Source organism: Lissotriton helveticus, chromosome 3_1 (assembly GCF_964261635.1).
Source record: "Lissotriton helveticus chromosome 3_1, aLisHel1.1, whole genome shotgun sequence".
NCBI classification, from domain to species: Eukaryota; Metazoa; Chordata; class Amphibia; order Caudata; family Salamandridae; genus Lissotriton; species Lissotriton helveticus.
The window spans coordinates 1,304,920,519-1,304,942,278 of record NC_136061.1 but is presented as its reverse complement, the minus strand read 5'-3'; the positions used below and the strand labels follow the sequence as shown (position 1 = coordinate 1,304,942,278).

Here is a 21,760-nt window from a genome sequence, read left to right as displayed (position 1 = left end):
AGCTTTTATCCCCCCGGGGGAGCAGATTGGGGACTAATGCCCCCATCTTCCCCCCAGGGGGGGCAGAAAGCCTACTAGACGCCAAGGATTTTTTTTGGCAAATTTTAATTAGGGTGGGGGCTGCCCAAAACGGGCATGCCAATGCCCTCACCCTAATTAAAACTTGCTCAAAAAAATCCCTGGTGTCTAGTGGGCTTTCTGCCCCCCCTGGGGGAAATATGGGGGCATGCCCGTTTTGGGAGCCCCCACCCTAATTCAAATTTGCCCCCCCAAAAACTCCCAGGCATCTAGTGGGCTTTTTGCCCCCCCATGGGTGCAGATTGGGGGCTAATGATCCCATCTGCCCCGGGGGGGGGGGGGGGAAGCCCACTAGATGCCAGGGATTTTTTTTGCCAAATTTTAATTAGGGTGGGGGCTGCCCAAAACGGGCATGCCAATGCCCTCACCCTAATTAAAACTTGCTCAAAAAAATCCCTGGTGTCTAGTGGGCTTTCTGCCCCCCCTGGGGGAAATATGGGGGCATGCCCGTTTTGGGAGCCCCCACCCTAATTCAAATTTGCCCCCCAAAAAACTCCCAGGCATCTAGTGGGCTTTTTGCCCCCCCATGGGTGCAGATTGGGGGCTAATGATCCCATCTGCCCCGGGGGGGGGGGGGGAAGCCCACTAGATGCCAGGGATTTTTTTTGCCAAATTTTATTTAGGGTGGGGGATGCCCAAAATGGGAATGCCAATGCCCCCACCCTAATTCAAATTTGCCCAAGAATATTTCTGGCATCTAGTGGGCTTTTTCCCCCCTGGGGGGCAGATTGGGGCTACTGCCCCATCTGCCCCCCCCCCGGGGGTAGGAAGGCGGTTATTTTTGTATGGGAGGGGGTGGGGGCATGGACATGCCCATTTTGGAAGCCCCCACCCTAATTCAAATTTGCCCCCAAAAAAACTCCCAGGCGTCTAGTGGACTTTTTGCCCCCCCCCCCCGGCAGGGCAGATTGGGGGCTAATGCCCCCATCTTCCCCCCAGGGGGAGCAGAAAGTCCACTAGACGACAGGGAGTTTTTGGGGCAAATTTTAATTAGGGTGGGGGCTTCCCAAAAAGGGCATGCAAATGCCCCCACCTTAATTCAAATTTGCCCAAAAAAACCCTGGCGCCTAGTAGCCTTTTTGCCCCCCAGGGGGTGCAGATTGGGGGCTACTGCCCCATCTGCCCCCGGGGGGCAGGAAGGCTTTTATTTTTGCAGAGGAGGGGGTGGGGGCATGGGCATGCCCGTTTTGGGAGCCCCCACCGTAATTAAAATTTGCCCCCAAAAATCCGTGGCGTCTAGTGGGCTTCCCCCGGTGGGGAAGATTGGGGGCTAATGCTCCAGTATGGCCCCCAGGGGGGGGCAGATAGTCCACTAAATACCAGGGAATTTTTTTGGACAAATTTTAATTAGGGTGGGGGCTGCCCAACAAGGGCATGCCAATGCCCCCACCCTAATTAAAATTTGCCCAAGAAATCCCTGGTGTCTAGTGGCCTTTTTGCCCAACTGGGGGCAGATTGGAGGCTACTGCCCTATCTGCCCTCCAGGGGTGCAGGAAGGCTTTAACTTTTGCAGGAGAGGGGGTGGGGGCATGGGCATGCCCGTTTTGGGAGCCCCCGCCCTAATTCAAATTTGCCTCAAACAAATCCCTGGCATCTAGTGGGCTTTACTCCGCCCGACAGGGCAGATTGGGGGCTAATGCCCCCATATGCCCCCCCCCAGGGGGGGATATGTTAAAAAGACTGTCCTAAGGGTCCCACAGAGAATAAATGACTATTTTAATGAATGAACCCTTGGCAGTAAGTAGGTAGTAAGTTAAAACGAGAGACAGATATTATGGGAGTTCTTAGGTAACTCCAATATCTTAGTCGGTCAACATGTTTCAGCCATGTTCTCTAGTGGTATGGCTTTCTTCAGGACCTATGTGTAGTGCAAAGCAAGTGGTCTAAAAAAAGTGTTTTTCAAAGACCAATTATATGACACATGTGCTAAGGTGTGGTATGTGGTGGAGGGGAATTTCCTTTAACAGTACATACTCAGAGAGTTTCTGGAAAATGCCCCATGAGTTCCATATGGGGGCCCAACCTGTAGTCACACTTTCATCAAGGTCTAGGACCCTGCTCAGTATCTGCTGCAGCCGCCACGGAGCTCCGTGGTTGCTGCAGCAATTATTTGAATTTGAGGAGGGAGGGGAATGCTGTGATGTGCAAAGGGAGGAGATTACATTCTTTGGATGCTCCTACCAAGATGTTGCTTCCTCCCCATTTGGACTTTTGATATCTAACTGTGTTTATTTTGAAAGATCCCAATGATCTCGGATTTCTTGTGGGGGTGTACCATGAGAAAGCTTTCTTCAGAAAGAGTGGTCCACAGTCATGAAGAGCCTTATAGGTAAAACACAGATATTTTACTTTAACTTTATTCTTTACATTTAGCCAGTGAAGATGTTTTAATGCAAGAGAAACAGAGTGATGCCTGGGCAGTCCCAATAATAGTCTTGCAGCGGAATTCTGCAAAACTTGTTATTTGTTGACATATTGGGCTGCAGTCCGTTGTATACCCACAAAGAAGGTCTAAGAAGGTTATGGTCCGGCCTGGCAAGGACCAGAGGACTCACCACAGCAAGGGAGTCAGTGTAGGACTAGAGACACCAGGGGAACCCAAGAAAACAGTGTTGTCCCTCAAGTGGACCCCAGGGCGGAAGGCACAAGAGTTGCGAGGCGACCTCTAGCAGTTTCACAAAGTCTCATCCAAGGTCCTTTGTACCAAATGTTTGCAGGGGTTGGGGTTATTGATAGCCCAATGAACTTAGCTGGGGAATGCCAAAAAACATATGCACTTGCAAAAGTACGCAGTACTTAGGGGTTCAAGTTATGCGGTCCCCACCAGGGATCCTGGCCTCAAACTCAGGGAGAAGAAAGCTCAACCTCAAGCAGTTTAGGAACTCACCTCCTGTGTTGATGGATCCTTCAGAGTCCGCAGGAGCTCAGGATCAGCAGACTAGGCAATTGCGTTACAGTGCCTGTGAATGCAGGGGAGTGACTCCTTCACCCCAATGGAGATACTTCAGTTGTTCTTGATGCGCCACAGGTCCTGCACAGAGTCTGTATGGGACACAGACAATGCTTTGGATGGAGAGGGAGACAAAATGAAGCCCAGTCGAAGTCCAGTGGAGTCCAGAGTGTCCAGACGGTCGAAAGTCAGTGGTTTCCTGATCAGAATCTTGTCCATGTCTAATCTAGGGTCCTACAGCCAGGTAACCCCTTTTGTACCCCGGGAGAGGGTTGGATAGATTCAGGGAACCCTCCCAGGGGAGGGTCAGGACAGTGGGGAGTTTACTCCCAGGTCCTTTGTCGAGTTTCGTGCCAGAGCAGGAGCCAACGGTTCCCAGGACCGGTTTGAATTGGACTATGCAAAGGGACATCAAATGTGCCCCTTGTGCAGACTTTCAGGCACTTTGGAAGTGCTCCCACTCAGCTCCAAAACTCTAAATCCTGTCTGGGAGGTGGTCACACATATGACCAGGATAATGGAAGCATCTTGAGGAAGGGAATTACTTTATTGTTAGAGAACAGAGTGTCCAAGGTTTGGCCATCATTGTGGGTAGATACTTGAATTAGTTGAGGAAGATTCAAAGCATTCATGATTTCGAGTAGAGAGGTGGTATCTTTGTCCACCTGAGATTCCAAGTGGAAATTAAAATCTCTGAGGACCGTAAAATCTGTCGTCCTCCAGAAGAGAGCTGATTGAATTTAAAAATCTATTACTGGGGCCCTGAGGATGGTAAATAAGGGTTCTTCTAAAGGATTGTTTTTTGTCAATTCAAAGTTTAACAATAGAGCTTCACAGTCTTTGGTCAGGTTGGTTGAAAATTTGACCCTGAGATTGTACCGATATAAAATACCCAAAACTCCTCCTGACATTTCTTCTTGCGACCTTGCTTTTCCTAGATAGTTTCATGGCTCACAGCTCCCACAATTTTGTGTTCAGGAATAATTGTTTGCTGTTCTTGACAATCTTGAACTCTTTCCGTGTCAATTCTTGACAGACCATCAGCGTTTCGGGTCTTAGTTCCTGGCCTATAGGAGATCGCAAAAACATAGTCTGCAAAGTATAATGACCACCTAAGTTGTCGTAGTGTAAGGCTTTTAGCAGATTTAAAAAAATATGTCAGGTTCCAATGAACTGTGAACACAGTTACTGCATGTCTTGCACCCATCAAGTAATGTCTTCATTCCTTGAATGCATCCTTGATGGCCAGTAACTCCTTTTCTGTCATTGTGTAGTTAAATTCCACGGGTGTCAATTTCCTTGATCTATACGCTACTGGATGGAATTGTCCTGTTCTTTTGTTTCTCTGAGAGAGAACTCCCCAATTGCAAAATCTGAGGTGTCTGCCTCTAGATAGAAGGGTTCAGTGGGGTCTGTATGCAATAAAACGGGAGTGGTGGTAAACTCTTTCTGCAACGATCGAAAGCCTTTTCTGCATCTTCTGTCCACTCAAAAGGAACTCCCTTCTTGAGGAGTCGAGTAAGTGGAATTAATTTGTGTGAAAATGTATTCACAGATCTTCGATAGAAATTGGCAAAGCCAATGAAGCTCTGCAACTCTTTCACACTACTCTGGTATTTCCATTCCTGGACGGCCACTACCTTTCTTGTATCCATTGTAATTCCAGTTGTTGTAAGTATGAATCCAAGAAATTCTACCTCCTTCACATTAAACGCACACTTTTCTAATTTTACATACAATTTGTTTTCTCTCAATCTTTGTAGGAATCTTCTCACTTGCTTTGGATGTTCTTCTTCACACCTTGAGTAAATTAAGATGTTGTCAATGTATACTATAAAACATTGATCTATGAACTCACTCAACACACTATTTATGAAGTGCTGGAAGGCAGCTGGTGCATTACACAGCCCGTAAGGCATCACTTGGTATTCGTACACTCATCACCTTCTCTGACTCTGATCAAATGGTATGCATCTTGCAGATCAAGCTTGGTGTAAATGTATGCTTCTGTCACCTGATCTAAAAGTACTGAGATGAGAGGAAGTGGGTAATTGTTTTTGATGGTGTCTTTGTTTATTGATAGTTGATACAAGTTCTCAATTCTCCTTCTTTCTTGGGGACGAAAAATAATGGCGAGGAAACTGGGGACTGAGAGGGGCGTATAAAACTGTTGGCCAAATATTTCTTGATATACTCTTTCATATATTCATTTTCTTGTTCTGTCAAGGCGTAGACTCTACTACATGGTAGATTAGAACCAGGCTCCAGATCTATTCTTCAGTCAAATGTTCTATGAGGCGGTAATTTCACCACCTCTGTTTCTTTAAATACATCCTCAAACTCCTTATATTCTGGTGGAACTTCACTAGTGTGAATCACACACACAGAGACTCCTTGTTCGCTCAGGATGGTTGCATGCCTCAGTTCACTAGATCTTGTTTTGGTACAGAAACAATTTTCCTTCCAGAAGTCTGAATCTATCTTCACTGTTCTCATACCCCAATCTATGCTTGGATTGTGCTCACTAAGCCACGGCAGACCCAGGATAATCTGAAATTGCAGTGCATCAATCAAATTGAACCGTAAAATATATTGAAAGGTTAATTTCACTTGTTCTGTGAATTTGATTATGGATCCACAATAAAGGTTCATCCCATCCACCGCTCTTAACGGTTCACTCTTTGACTTCAAAATTGCCTTCAGGCCAATTTTAGTCGCATATTTTAAATCACAAAAGTTCCTAGTCGCTCCTAAGTCGATCATAACTGAGACTTCTGTTAAGCTAATGTGTCTGAATCTTAATGTCATGAGACCACTAGATGAGGAGATGAAGACTGTAACGTATTGGCCAAGAGATGTTCTTCTGGAGTCTTTTCCTCTGCACGCACCAGCCAAACTCCACTTACTGATGGTGCTTGAAATTTTTCTTCTCCGTGGAGAACATTTTTGGTTTCTTCAGACACATTCTCACAAAGTGTCCACTGCTTCCACAATACATATATAAATGATTCTGCCGTCTTTTTTTCGTTTTCCTCCATACCTAAAGGCCGCCGAACTACTCCAATTTGTATAGGTTCTACTCCGGGTTGACTTTCAGTGACTCTTAAGTATTCCTTCTTGACTCTGTAGATTCTTGGAGTGTTAAACACAAATTCTTTTCTCCTCTCACCTCTTCTCTCACTTTGATGAAAATCGATCTCCAGAACGAGGTCAACTAAAGCTGATATGTCTGTTAGTCTATTGGGGATCTGGGCTAAGGTATCTTTCAGTTCATCTCTCAACCCACAATAAAAAACTGCAGCTCTTTTACTTTCTGGCTAGTCTGTTTCTACTACCAGCTTATTAAACTGGGCCAGATAAGCCACTAGATCCTTGTTACTCTGCTTTAGTTCGTTGTCTGTGGCCTGTGAGATTTTTCGTCGATCAAAAAGACGAAGGAATTCCTTCTTAAAGTCTTCAATGTTATAGAGAAGAGCGTCATCTCGGGTAAGGAAGGGCATGGACCAACTAGAAGCATCGCCACTGAGGTATGACAAAATGAAAGCCACGCAGGACTGTGCGTTTGGAAAGATTGAAGGACACATTAGGGCCACCTAGGAATCTGGCATATTTTGTCTGTGGTGGTCCAGAACGGCAGAAGAGCTACAACATTGTATTGTGGTATCTGGTGCTGCTACTAGGAGGAGCAGAAAGAGCCGCACACAGCCCCTACGTGAAGTAGACACTCAGGAAGGAGAATTGGTGACCTCAGGGAGTGTTTGAAGAACACCCAGTGTGTTAATTGTGTAAGAATTTATGGAATTTTGAGACTTGTTGGATTTGGGGCTTCAGAGGTTGCTTAGGAACCTATGGTAAAATACAGAAATATGTGTTTCAGGCTCAAATTCGTAGAGTTTCATGCCACAGAATTCCATAGAATTACATTAAAGTCCATGAGAATCTGTGGAGTTCTGCAAGTGGGTGGAAATTGGTACGTCGCACTGCTTGCACTGATTTTTAGTGCCAGGAGCTCATTCCATGCTGAAAAATCAGCACGATTGGCACCCCACGGCATGCCAGAGGGCTCTGCTCCTCAAGTTGGTTTTGCTGCCGCTCGACTAGATTGTCTACTTGAGTGTCAGTTTCCTAACTGTGAATGGTCGCGACCGCCTGCCTTGGGAAAATTTCACCAGTTGCCCTCTCAGCGCTCAAAAATCAGTCTAGGGGATGCCAATTCTCCCTCATACCTGCCAACTTACTGTTGGCAAGCTGTGTGCAAAAACAAATGACACAACACAGTGGTTGGAGGAATTTGGCTGGAACTCCACGTTAGTTGAGTAACACGGAGTGGCCAAAATTCTACCAACTCTGCTGGCGGAGCTGAATGTATCATCCACCCCTAACTGAAATATGTATTTTGGTGAAATCTTGATTTTTAAAGAAAAGGACATATTATGTGAAATATTCTTTTTGGGTAAATAGGTCATTGGTTAACATCATTATGAAAAGTGTGCCAAAGCCTTTAGGCCTGACTTTTGGTTATGGATAGTTAATATAGTTATGTTAAAGAAAATAGATGTATGTCTAACATTTTACATGTGTTGCCAAAGGCAGTAGACCTTCGTTACTGAATGGGTGTTGCCATGAAAATGTCTGAAGGTCTAACTTGTCATTCTCTTTCTGCAAGGCCCTCTTTAGGAGAGATTCCAATAGTATTGCTACCACTATGATTGTGATTTGTGCTTATAATGCCATTTTGCAAACCATGGATTCGGCATATATTTGTAACACTTTAAGTAGTATTTAGCTTTTTGTGTGTTGAAGTACTTTTCCTCTTTGAAGGTAAAAGCACTGACTGGATAATGACTTGCTGAGTGTTTCTTAGTTATGAGATTTCAACCCATTTCATCTCCGTGAGGGAGCGCTGGACTGCTCTACCACACTATCTTACAGGTCAAGTGCTGAAGGTGTATTTGATTTCAGATTTGGTGTGACAATAGCATGGGGACCTCAGGGCTCCATTGGTAAAAGACCTTAGTGTCACTAATGAGCCACACTTATCCCTGCTGCTCTTAGGTCCCATATAAAAGTCCTTGCACTAAAGTAGACTTAGTAACCTATTACTTTATTGAAATTCTCCCTGTAGCAACCACAAAACCAAGAGGCCGAGTCAAGACCCTTCATGTTGTCCATATGTTTCATGTTTCAATTGGGGACAGGTTTCCTGTCTCATCTAGCCCTCACTGGGTCTGTGGCATTTCATCAGGACTGTAGAAACACTCTTAACCTACCACCGCCCTAATTACTTATGGGTGTTGAGATGATTGAAGGTTGAGAGGCCTGTCAATGTGAGCACATTCCTTGTGTTCATATTTTTCCTTTTTAGTGACTATTTGCTGGGTTTCTTTTACTCAGACCTGCAATGGAAGAAGTTATGCAACTCAAGACTACCATTATAAACATGTATTCTTTAGTAGTTGTTTTTATGACTTCAACACCGACTAAGCTTTTGTGTGTGTCTCAATTATTTCATATTCAGAAATAGTTTTTTGGGGAAGATTCTTCGATTTGTATCAGGAAGACTCCCCAAATGTTTCTGTGAATGGCCTAGTATACCTGTACTGTCTCAGGGGACATTGAAGAAATATATTTACATATTGAAGGCACATAAGCACTAGCTAGCATCTGAGTGAATGTACACCAGGTCAAGGAGTACAGGTCAGAACAACGATCATCAGAACAGAAATATTTCACCCTGCCACTTTCTTAACACTCAGATATTCACTCTTCAGCACTCATAATCCCACCCACCCTAAAAGAAGACACATCTTACCTTGCAATATTCCTAAACCTCAGATAATAATTCTTTAGATATCTTAATATCACCCACCATCTCATCCTGCCACTTTACTGTACTCAGATATTATACTATTTAGAGGTCTTAATCTCACCCATTAAATAATACACGTCACACCGTGCCACTTCATGAAACTCAATTGTTACTCTGTAGTACTCTTAATTTTGTCCACCATCAGTGGCAGATGGTGACATTTATATGTGGTGAGGCAAGTGAAGCAAATATGTTGACCCACTGACAGGCACTGTGTGAAACCTGCAATATCTTTAGGGTCAACACCAAAGCTCTCAATTATGGCTCATTATATACCATGTTTATAAAAGACCACATTTTAAAAGCTCTGGAGTTGAGGCTGAAGGAAGTGTGAGTTTCACGCAGAGCATTTCAGTGGGTCAGTAAGTTAAAAATAAAACTAGTACTTACCCACGTGCTACAAGTCCTCCGATCCTCTTGTCTGTCCAAGCCCTGAGCCAACCCCCTAATCAATCCAGATGCTGCTCCCATGTTGTTAACAATATTAACCAGCAAGAGAGAAGTACCAGGAGTAGGAGGGTTGGGCTGGCTTGGTGGTCCTTTGGAAACTGGAGGCTTGTGCCTGAGCTTCACCTGGCTGTCTAACACAGCTTGTGTTGGAGACGTTTAAAGTGGGCATGCAGGGCAACCCAGCGAAGCCAACATGCACACTTTAAACTGGATTGGCCACCACTCTTCCCTGCTGCCTATTAGGGGCCATATTATGGAAGGGCCCAAGGGGCGCTCGTGCATGCTCTGTGTGTCCCTATGGCATTTTGGTATTACAGAAGGGGCCGCAGACCATTGTGTGGTCCTTTCTGTAATACAGATAGCGTTGGCGCACATATAGTACCAGTGATATCACCAGAGGGTGTTCCCTAATTTGCAAAGTGCGTGGACCCATGCAAATAAGGGAATCCCTTTGCCTTTGTGTGAGTGGGAAACATCCATTACAACCCAGTCATTACATCGCACTGCTTTTGCAACGCAACTGTTACAATGCTACTGCCTTTACATCGATGCCATTACAACGCATATCACTACAAAACATGCCATTACAACACATTCCATTACAATGCATTGCATCACAACGCATTATAAGGTAAGTAATTGAGATTTTTAAGTTTGGAATAGTAATTTTTACCACTAAACTTACCAACACTTTCCCTACGGTTGCACTCACTGGAGAGGGCATAGTAATTGCTACCCCTACACTATCCAACACTTTTTGGCATGGGTTGTAGTTACATGCATTGTAATGACATGCATTTAATAGCATGTGATGTTAAGGCAGTTGCATTGTAAGAGTTGCGTTGTAAAGGTAGGTTGTTGTAGTGACTACATTGTAATGCATGTTTCCCATGCATTGGAATGGTAGTTCTTAAAGATGAGTTATAATGGCATGAATTGTAAAAACATGCGATGTAATGGTAGCTGCAATGGAAACGAGCATTGGCATAGCCAATAGGTCTCGCCTTTGGGACCTTATAAGTGTTTAGCAATGCAACAGTTGATGTTGTGCCACCAAGGATATTGTGCTGGATAACTAAACACTTATAAGGTCCCAAAGGCGAGACCTATTGGTTATGCAGAGGGGGTTTATGGAGAAAGAGCCAGGGCAAAAAAGGAACAAAAGAGAGAGAGGGGAAATGGAAAGGTCACAGGGATTAAAGAAGTAAAAGAGGGAAGTGAAGGAGTGGACGGAAAACGTGAAGGAGATATGAGAAAACAGGAAAGGTGTACACAGAAAATAGTGGGGGAAGACCTAGAAGAGGGACGCAAAAATGAGAGAAGCAAAAATAGAGACAGGAGTAATGACAGAAAGTGACATGGAAAGCAACAACAAAGCAGAGAGTTTCAAAGAGCTAGATAGACAAGCAGGCAAGCAGGGCAAATAGCCATTACATACATGCATCAGTGGCAAGTGTAACATCACATTTGTTATTATTGCTAAATGGATAGGAGCATATCTAGCTAGAGCCAGTTTCATTCGCTCAGCTTCAAGCAATATTGTGACATTACACTGCCTTCTAATGCGCCAAAAGAAATTAAGACTGGGATTTTTTAATAAAAAAAAATTCAATTCTTAATAGCCATCTTGGCCAAGCTTTGATGGTTTCTGTATGTATTTAGCAAGGGGCTTGGACAGTAAAATAGTACTTCACATGGCGTAAGTTACTAGGTATTTGTATTTCGCAGATCTTTCACTTCACATGTATAGAACACTTTTCATTCAATGTAAAGCATAAATATATACATCTGTTTTAAGCACTTTTTATGGTCACGTCATCGCTGGTTCCGTTCCTGCATAACTAGAGTTTGTGCTAAATCTGTGCACTGGTTTAACATTTCAACATCCATGAAAACTAAACACCTGGTTCAACATTAAGGGAATAAAAAACACCCCATTTAAAAATAACAGAGCAGTAGAAAAATGTGAAGGGATCTCAGTGCTCTACTTGAACACCGTTTAGCCATGTTTAAATGTTGGCACAATTAGAGGAGGAACGTGAACAAAGCTGTTTGCCAGTGGTTTCTGTGTGTTTGAACAGAATAGGCATTTGGAATCCTTTATAGAATATGTATGTTATGATCATTGGTTTGTTAAGTGCTGCTCATCACCCGATAGGTGAATGGGTGCATAAGTTGTGCAGTTAGTTAAAGAGCCAGGTCCTCAGGCCTTTGCAGAATCCAAAAAGCAAGGAGGAGCGCTGATTTGTGGAGGGAGGTCGTTCCAAGTTTTGGGCGCGATGTGGGGGAAAACTAGGCCTCTGTTCTGCTTTTACGGATCTGGTGTGTGTGCAAAAGATAGGGAAGAAGAGCGCAGGTGTCTGGTGGGCTGGAGGAAGTGAAGGCGGCTGTTGAGGTATTCTGGACTTTGTTGTGCAGTAACCCTGAATAGCGGTTCCTAGGTCACTTCTGCCGTTTGTAAACAGTGTAACAGGAGATACTATACCCAATGTTTTTAGGGACCTCAGAAGGCCTGGTCAACCTTGCCTGAAATCAAACTCAAATCCATACACACATCGGATGTCAGCCTGAGCAGAAGTAGTATACGACAAAAAGCAAAGGTACAGAACGGGTAAAGGATTTCTCACATCACTGCTCGCAGCTGTAGGCAAGGATAGGCAAGGGGCCATCTGCGATTTCACTTGCCCTCTTGTTCTTGCACAATGCCTGGAGTATCGGGCTGAGAAGCAGGTGTATGCTGGGAGCCTTTGCAGTCTACACCTTAAATGTCATTGCGAGAGTGTATTCCGTCTCACAAGCTAGCAGCGTCATTGTCAATCACAAAGCTGAAAGCTGCAGAGATAGGCACACACTTTGGACCGGGCTTTACTGAAAATCGGGGAAATTGGGGGAACTGAATTGGGGAAACTCATGCAGTTAGTGGACTTTAATAGCAAGTTTTAAAAACAAATTGGACATTTGTTTTTTAACTATCACGGTGGGACGGTGCTTCTCCTGGGCATTATGCAGAGAAAGATGGTGCTGCCGTATGTATTTTGTGTGGTGAGGGGAGGGGAGAGGAAAGGGGATTTTATTTATTTTATTTTAAAAGTTTTATATAGCGCTGGCTAGACCTGGAGGTATCAGAGCGCTTTGCATGAGTTACAGCGAGTGACAGGTTACATAGTTACATCAATTAAATCCAAGAGTCACAGGGTGACAAGGAGGGGGAGGGAAAGGAATACACAATGGGGAAAACGAGTAAAACAATGTCAGATGTCCGGCTGGGTAGGTGACGGCCGAGGGGGTGAAACCAGGGCCAGACTCCTCTTTAGCTGCATATGATAGCTTCACCGGGCATCGGCCAAGGTAGCTCGTGCATTAAGGTGAGTACGACCTAAAAAGGTAGAAAGGAGTTTGCGACAAAAGTGTATGCTTCATCACTGCAGGCGTAACGTTTGAAACAAGTTTTCTTTTCTCAAAACATTTCTAAATGTGCATGTGTGCTATAATGTACAGCACATGTGTAAAACTTACAGAACACATGCAAAGTTAGAAAAGTTTTATGCTATGTCAAGTTTAGTATTTTGTATTTTAATGGTACCCTTCCAGTACAAAACCTATGTCAGACATCACACACATCATTATGCTACAGAGAAGGGAAGGACAGCAACACAGTCATATCTTTGTAGATATGGAGCTGCCCTTGTGTCTCCCTTTTGAGCTATGTAGCGCAGCAACTTTGGTTCCTGCGTTGATTTAGAAAATAAATCTTGCCCTAAGTTAATACAGGGGATACACTGCCCCCAAGGTATCTTGTACCAAAAAGCATCAGGTAGCAGTATTGTGACCACATAATGGCACACAGCCATGGTTTGAGTGCCCTTAATAGGTCATGTGTCTATGAAGCTCATTGGAAAATCCACATTTTAAACATTTGGGGACATCTCTAAATAAAAAGAAACCTAAAAAATAAAATATTCCATTCTCAAAATGCATACCTTTTAGATGTAATGTGGTATGCTTATGACACAAAAATTCCTTAAGTATCGAATTTTCCAACATAAATCCTACTACGCAATTGCATTTACTGGGGATTTTTTTGCTAAACGTTTTGTAAAAGAGCTGCTTTGTATTCTGCATTTGGCCAATTTGGATCTGTTTTTTTTATGCTTTATTACTTGTATTTATTTTGGGCCTCCTCACCCTTCCTCCATTGCTGCCATCTTTGGCATACACCTGGAGTGTTTTAGTTTTGTCTGAAAGGAACATATGTATCAAATGTTGCTCAATGCATCCATGACCTTTTTTAGGTCACACTTGATAGCACAGCTGTCTGCAAGACCTATTGTGGCCAATCTTTGAAATATACATATGTTTGAGTTTTGTCTGTGTCCAGTGCAGTATTCTTCTCTCATTTCATGCTATTAGCTGGCCGGTGTATCATTCAGTGTGCTATGGATGGCTTTCTTCAGAATGCATGAGGGACTATTTTACACCTCAAAATTACACTGATTCGTCAATGATTTAAAAAAGTCAGAAGTTTATTATATAAATCAGTTAGATCAACTATCTTGAACACACCTCCATAGATATGAAGCAGGTGTTCCAGCCTGCATCTAAGGGGTAATTAACAGGAGATGCATCCTTTTTTCAGACCAACAGCCATGTAAAAACAAATAATGCATTTAATCGGAAAAAGAACTACATACCAAAATATTATTAAAATGAATTCAGTTGTCACGCCAACTAGCATTTCCCCGCATCTTTGAACTTCTGAAGCAAGGGTTCATCCGCTCTGAGAGCATAGGTCATGGTGTGCTTCTGGTAGTATAAAGAGTCCAGCTGCAGGTTTTGGATGACATCATACAGAAGGTGAGCGCGCTCCACGGATGTGCCGGGGGCATCTTAGCTCAGGCAGTGTAATGGACATGAAGGTGATAGTAAGACGGCTGGTAGTGGACATATATCCTCAGCTTGCTCTCATTGATGGCATAGCGCTTTCGAATTACGTCCAGGCCTTCGTTCAAGATGTTGTTCAACAAGGGAAGATGGTCGCTGGATGGGCCTCGCAGACTCTTTATTGTTCGAATATGACATATTGCAATTAGGTACAAGTTATCCAACTGCTTTTGATCCCATTTAAAATCAGGCAGGAGGACAAAGCCATCAGTAGGACTAGGGTTTTCGTAGACTATTCGGTCTGCCTCAGCTTTCTTTTCCAGTATGTTATGCACCCATTGTAAACTGAAGCTCTGAGATTCAATAAAACGCAGGGTGATGTTCTTGTAATCCTCCCCCGTCTCCCGGATGAGGAAGACCTCCTGCCGCAGAAATGTTTTAATATGTTTTTCTGTTGCTGGAAAAATCAGAGTCGTCTTTCTTTACCTCATTCAGCTGGGACGGGGGTGCAGGCTGTAAGTGCTGTACACATCGTTGCACATCTGCAGTTTTGGCTCAGGGTCGCCAAGAAGTATGTCGGGGATATTATCGGCAGGAAACAGGGTTTTCTCTAAAATCACCACGGCATCCTTCTCAGCGCCTGTTTTATTATTCACCTTACCATGCAGAAAAATGCTTTTCTCACAGGCAGAATCCCCGAGGACCCTCTGCAGCTGGAAACCGGCAAAGGGAGAGACCCGCGCTTCGGAATCGTCCTTGGAGCCGCCATTGGCTTCGTTTTCCCACTTCCGCTTGCTGCAAATCGGCTCTCCAGAGTCAGCCATTGGATTTATGAAAACGAAGAAGCTGCACAGTGTATGCGGAATGCAATTTGAGTTTGTACAGTGCGAGATAAGATAAATGTAGACTCTGTACCTTACAGTTAGGGTGCCGCAAGGCTAATAGTTCTCCAGGCCAGAATTTTAAAATGTGTAAAAGCTCAAGGTAGATAGGACTTCTGTGTCCTTCAGCAGCATTTTTTTTATAAAGGCGGGTGACATGACAGACACTAACAGTCCTCTGCACTTTATGTGTGCATCACTAATCGGAACACAGGCTTGCGCCTGGTAACATTCACCATGTAAGCATGCACGAATGTAACCTAAATCAGCGTGCGCCTCGCGCGGCAGGAGGCGACGGGGCCTGTGCGATTCCCTTGCGGGAGCGTGCGACCATATGGCCCACCATATGGTGCCGCGCGCTCCCGCAAGGAAATCACCAGATGTGCACGCGTTGCCATTGAAGGCAATGGAACGCGTGCACGTGTTTGGCTGAAAACCTGAAGCAATAGGAATAGGTCATTTTGCCCATGCAGCACCTGCGCGTTGCGTAGGCGAGATCTAAAAACGTGTTGTAAAAGTATGTGTTGAAATTGTTTGCGTTGTATCGTCATATATTCATCTCTACGCCATATTATACATGCAGGGGCAGAGGCAAAGAAGTTGTCAGGAGGCGAACTGACAGTGCACCCACTGTTATTGCGCTCCCTGATGTCAGCCCTCTGGAGGGGCTGAAGGGGGTCCTATGGACCCTCCTGACATCCCCTTGCAGGCAGGTGCAGTCTCTCCTCTTCAAAGTGCAGCTGGGTAGCCGCCTGCACATTGAAACACGGAGAAGCTGCATCAATGCTGCTTTGTAACTTACTTGAATTTGCTGCCCCCTGGGCAGCATGACTTCACGGCAGCTCTAGGGGCAGCGCATTTAATGTAATAGGGTGCTTTTCCCTGTTTGTGCCCAGTGCACCTGTTTTAAGGTGTGCCGTGACACAAACAGGGAAAGTGTGCACTATCCATAATACAGCCCCTGGAGCAGCAATGGCCTGGGTCGTTCCTGTACTACACTCGTGGTCCTAGCGGAGCAGTAAAAAATAAAATTGTAATAAAATAATTTTATTAGCATTTCATTTTTCACTTTTGCTGCACTTGCAGCAGGGGGCGATGCTCCTCTGTCCTAATGGAGGAACCACTGCTGGCTACCCTTCACTCTTTAGCGCACAATTTCTAGCTACAACATAGCAGTCAAATTTCACCTGTCACTTTTATATTCGAGCTCAACACCACCATTTTAGCAGAAATTGTGAACATGCAGGAAATACTGTGCCTAAAACTGCCTGAAAACCAAGAGTTCCACCAGTAACACTGGCATTTTGGAGTACAGTTCAAGTAGACACGTTTCTGTCTCTATGCTCCTAATAGCTCATTCCATGAAAGAGGCATTTATCTCAATTAGTGCACTAATTATAGCAAGTTGCCTACATCACTACACGGTTCTGTTGATTTAGCTGCGCCTGGCAGCCTGTAACCTTGAACGGGCTGTTTAGTTAACAGGCCCCTGGAGAGCAGCTTGTGTAAATGATTGAGCGGCTGAGTCTTGCAGTCCCCCCAGTGTGGATTAAAGGGTCCCCCGTGAGCATGCGCTGGCGGATTTACAAGGAATCAGGCCCAGCCAGAGCTGAGGAGATTTCCTCCAGAGAGCGGTAGTATCGCGCGCAGCGGAACTGTGGCATGAGGTAGCCTGCTACGTGTGGGATTAAAGTGCCCCGGTGGAGGCTTTGCCAATGTTTTGTGCTAGTTCTAACAACGTGGAAGACGAGGTTAGAGCAAAGGTGGGTACAGGGTACTGGTTGAAGCGAGGCTGGGCATCAGTAATGTCTGCTGAAAGGCAACGCAAACAATGTTCAAACAGGCACTTTGTTCTCCCTAACCCAGCAGCCCAGAGGCAAAGATGTCTATGGAAGTGCTCACGGCCTCCTGAATCTCACTTTGATGAGGCGCGCTTCACTCATTTTGTGGTCATTACAGCACTTAGAATCGAGCTTTTAGCCAGTTCATTCAAAGCTCGTGCCTTTCCGCGGGATGGATGCTTTAGATATCTTAGTGGATGCCGTACATTTTTCCATTTCACCAGCTTGTGGGCTTGGTGGTCGAATATTTAGAAAGACATCCCCTTTACGGTTTCCCTCCTCTCTTTCCTTTTTCTCAGGTCTTCATTCACACTCCTACATCTTCCCGAAATCACTCTCACAATCTCCAATAAGCCTTTTCTGTACTCCTTTTTCTATGCACTTCTGAAACTGGTTCCTGCTCTCCAAAGCACCCCCCCACCCCCACCAGCACCGCTCTCTGTTTCTTCTTTTTCCAATCGCATTGTTTTCTCAAAGGATGAGCAAAATAGAACCTGTCCAGCTTGCAGATCTATTTATGACATATAATTGTCAAAACCTTTCTCTTATGATGTTTTTTCTTGTTAGGCATCAAACTATCAAACTGCCCCTTATCAAAGTTTATCTTAGCAAATAGATCTTTACAATTGCCTCTCTTATATGCTCTTAGGGGCAGATTTATGAAGGCCTTGCGCCGCCGGTGCGTCATTTTTAACATGGAAAAAAGTGACGCACCGGCGGCGCAAGGCCTTCATAAATCTGCCCCTTAGTGTACATGCCAGCTATCTCAAACTATTTCACTTCTGCCATCTTTTTCTGCAAAGATGTCTCAAACTGTCGCTGTACTTTCTACTTTCTGCGTGTATATGTCTTCAACGATATCTAGCCATTTTCTTTCGCTCTTTCTCTTGCTAGTTCTCTGTCTCGAGTGAGGCTACAGGCATTTTCTCTTTCTCTCTCTCCTCCCTGCCACTCAAGAGAAGGTTCAGACTGTCTCTCTCTTGCTTTCTTTCTTAAGCGAGGTTTTGAGCTCCCCCCTCCAACCATCTCCTTGGTAGATTGTTCCTCTCTCTCCCCTGTCTCTTTTTTCTCTCTCTCTGTCTCTCAATGAAGGTCTGAAGCTAACTCATTTCTGTTTTTTTCGCTCAGGTTCCAATCTGTCTGTCTTCCAATTTTTATTTTTCCCCTCCCCTTCCCATTCTGTCTATCAGATTATATCTTATCTGTCAGTTCCTGTTCCAGCTATATTCTCTCCCTCTCTCTGATAAAAACTTTGGCCTGGCTTTTGTGGTGCCATTAGCTGATGGTTGGATCACATTCAAGGAAAAATAGGTCTCTCCTAATCTAAATCAAAATCTCTCCTAATGGTTTTAATGTGATAGCTGAGAGCTAAAAATTACATTGAAGTGTTTTGAGATATAGATCATAAAGAGACTTAGGGGGTGATTACGATGGCAGACAGCCTGAAGTTTGTCCGCCATGGTCACAGGGATTGGGACTGGCTGTCTATATGGCGGCGGTCCCGCAAGTGAAATTACAATGTAATTGCCACTGTGCCAGTTGCATTGTGCATGTTTACCATTGCAGCGGGTGCTGCAGGATGCAGCACCCGCTGCATTGGTAAAAATGCAAGTTTTGCATTTCCCTGCACTACGTAGCAGGCACAGCTAGCCTGTCACATGATGCAGAGAAATGTTGGCCCCCATGTGCAAAAATCCCATGGCTCTGCTTAAGAGGGACCAGCTACAGGTCCCCAAAGTACATCCCCGCCAGCCTGTAAATGGCGGTTTAACCACCATACACAGGCTGGCAGAGATGAAGCATCCTAATCGGTTGTATGACAATACTTAGCATGCCATTACTTTGCATGCTTTTAGTGCGATGTTTTTACATAGCAAATACCTTTACTTCACATAATTTTAATTACCATTCAATTACTACGCAAATGCATTAATAAGATATTAATTTACTTTTACTTCGTCTAACCTTTCTACGCATACCACTACTTGGTGATCATACACCTACCCCCTGTCGGTACCCTACACTTAACCACTACCCTGCACAACCCCTGACACTACTCTGAACCCTAAAACACTACACTACACTACAACACTACACTAAAACACTACCCCTAGCACGACCCTACCCCTCCCCCAAGTCCATCCCCTACACTGTAACTCTATCCTACACTACCCTCTTACACTACCCTAAACACTACCTTACACTACACAAACACTACAACACTACCCCCAGCACGACCCAACCCCTACCCCAAGCCCTTCCCCTACACTGTAACACTACCCTACGCGACCCCCTGAAACTACATTAAACCCTAAAACACTACCCTACACTACACAAACACTACAACACTATCCTAAACCCTAAAACTCTACCCCCAGCACGACCCTATCCCTACCCCAAGTCCTTCCCCTACACTGTAACGCTACCCTACACGACCCCCTGACACTACACTTAACCCTAAAACACTACACTACACTAACCCTACAACACTACCCTAAAACCTAAAACACAACCCTAAACCCTAACCTTACACTCCTAAACACTACCCTCTACACTACCCTACACCCAAATACACTACCCTAACCCCACAACACTACCCTAAACCCTAACCTTACACTACCTAAACAGTACCCTCTACACTACCATACACCCAAATACACTACCCTACACTACACTAACCCCACAACACTACCCTAACCCCTATCTACACAACACTAACCCCACAACACTACCCTAAACCCTATCCTTACACTACCTTAACACTACCCTCTACACTACCCTACACCCAAATACACTACCCTACACTACACTAACCCCACAACACTACCCTAAACCCTAAAACACTACTCTAAACACTAACTTTACACTACCTAAACACTACACTCTACACTACACCTACACAACCGTCCCTACTCCCAAACACTACCCTGCACGACACCACCCTAAAACAGTACAACCCTACACAAGTACACAACCCTGCACTCCCCTACACAGCCCCTACATGACCCTACACAGCCCCACTTACCTCTTTCCACGCGTGGTTCCAATCTTCTCCCCCTTCCTGCTTCCTCCGGCTTCCTACGTCCTCCGCAGCGGCAGCAGACCCAGGGAGCAAATGGCCGATGCAATGACATCCAAAAACGGCGTCCACCAACTCACTACGCATGCATTGTAAGTACGCATGCGATGTAACAGCAAGCGTACTAAAGGTGACGCGTTGTTATATCGCATGTGTACTAATGCTTGCGTAGTAACGGTACGCGAAGAAAAGTCCACGGATGTTTCCCATCCTAATCTGGCAGACGGTGCCTGCTAGGCACTGCTACCATTCTAGGTATGCTGACTGCTCTGCCAGGCAATCGGTACGATTGCCTGTGGTGGGACCGTGGTGGCTGGTCTTTGCGACCGCCACGGAACTAGGATGATTCCCCCGCCATCGTAATAGGGCAGGGGAAAATTGCTGTCAAATGGCGGAGGGCCCACCACCGCACGGCTGGCGGTGGGGGGCCTTCCGCCATTGGAATGACCCCCTTCATGACTGCATGGTAAAAGCATGCAGAAAAGAGTAGATTAGACATAAAATTGCTTGTTTAAATAACATAGGTTTGTGCTTAATAGGATTCTATGGTATTCTTTTAACGTGAAATAAAAATGTGAAAGAGATGACATGTAGAATTCTTAATAAATAGTTTTCTTTGGATAATGATATATATATGTAGAATAATTAACAAAACTAAGTTTAAATTAGATGACTTTATCCACGATTATTGAAGACTTGCTTTATTACTATTCTTGCTCATGTCAAAGTGTTCTCCAACTGAGAAAAAGAAATGGTGTTGCACGTAAATGCTAATTCTGATTTAACCGAAACTTTCAGAGTATGATATTAACATATAGTACTAATGTAATGTGCGTGAAATGAAAACAGTTTTTGAAATTTTGAGATATAATCACCTTTTGGCACTTTCGATATGTAGTAGTACGTCATAGTTACTCAAGTGATTTACAAGGGGACTAACTTGCTTCAAGCACATAATTAGCAAATCATATTTAAATGTCATAATTCACAATGAAAATGCCTATTTGAATGCTTAAATTCTTTCTTATATTAGCCTAAATTCAAATAGGCCTGTCTGCTTATTAATTCATGTTTTTTTCCTTTCCTCTTGCTTGCTTCTGTCTACATGGGAGAATATCTCAATAGTTCAAATGTATTGCAACTGTATCCTTTTTCAGGCAGGAGTTCTCATGCACTTACAAGGACCATTGGATACAATTATTGCTTCACCAGGACAATCTGCCTAGGAATCTTCCCTTTCAAACTTGTTCAAATGCCTTGTATCTTTGTTTAAAGGTCCACCACTACCGGATGATCTGATCATTTACATAACTTGAAACACCTATATTCCCGTAAAATATGTTATCGTAATGTCTCATGACCAGCATCCTATACGAACTGACAAATAGATTGAGTGGTCCAATCTGATGAGGTACCTAGGAGTTGCCACCCCAGAATTGAGAAATTATATTATCGAGTGAATTGATGATTGGTGGACACATTCTTTTTTCCACCTTTCCCATGCGGATTGTTTCGTATTGAACTGAGAGACAACTATCAGACTTGCAAACTCTCCTGACTAGTGCATAAGCTGTGTGCACTATTCCCGGGCTTCTTTCCCCATGGGAGAGAATCTTTGAGCTGACATGATCCATGTACTTTCCTGAACTCTCCTCCTAAAACAATTAATGGTCAAACGTGATCACTTTGATATTCTGTACTCTTAACTTTTAATGCCTGATATTGATGTAT

The 21,760-nt window shown here is 44.3% G+C and overlaps 1 pseudogene; it reads right to left on the bottom strand.

Annotated features, from left to right (window-relative positions):
• Nucleotides 1–14,075: 14,075 nt before the first annotated feature.
• Nucleotides 14,076–15,052, bottom strand: LOC144824954 (m7GpppX diphosphatase pseudogene; annotated as a pseudogene).
• Nucleotides 15,053–21,760: the final 6,708 nt, after the last annotated feature.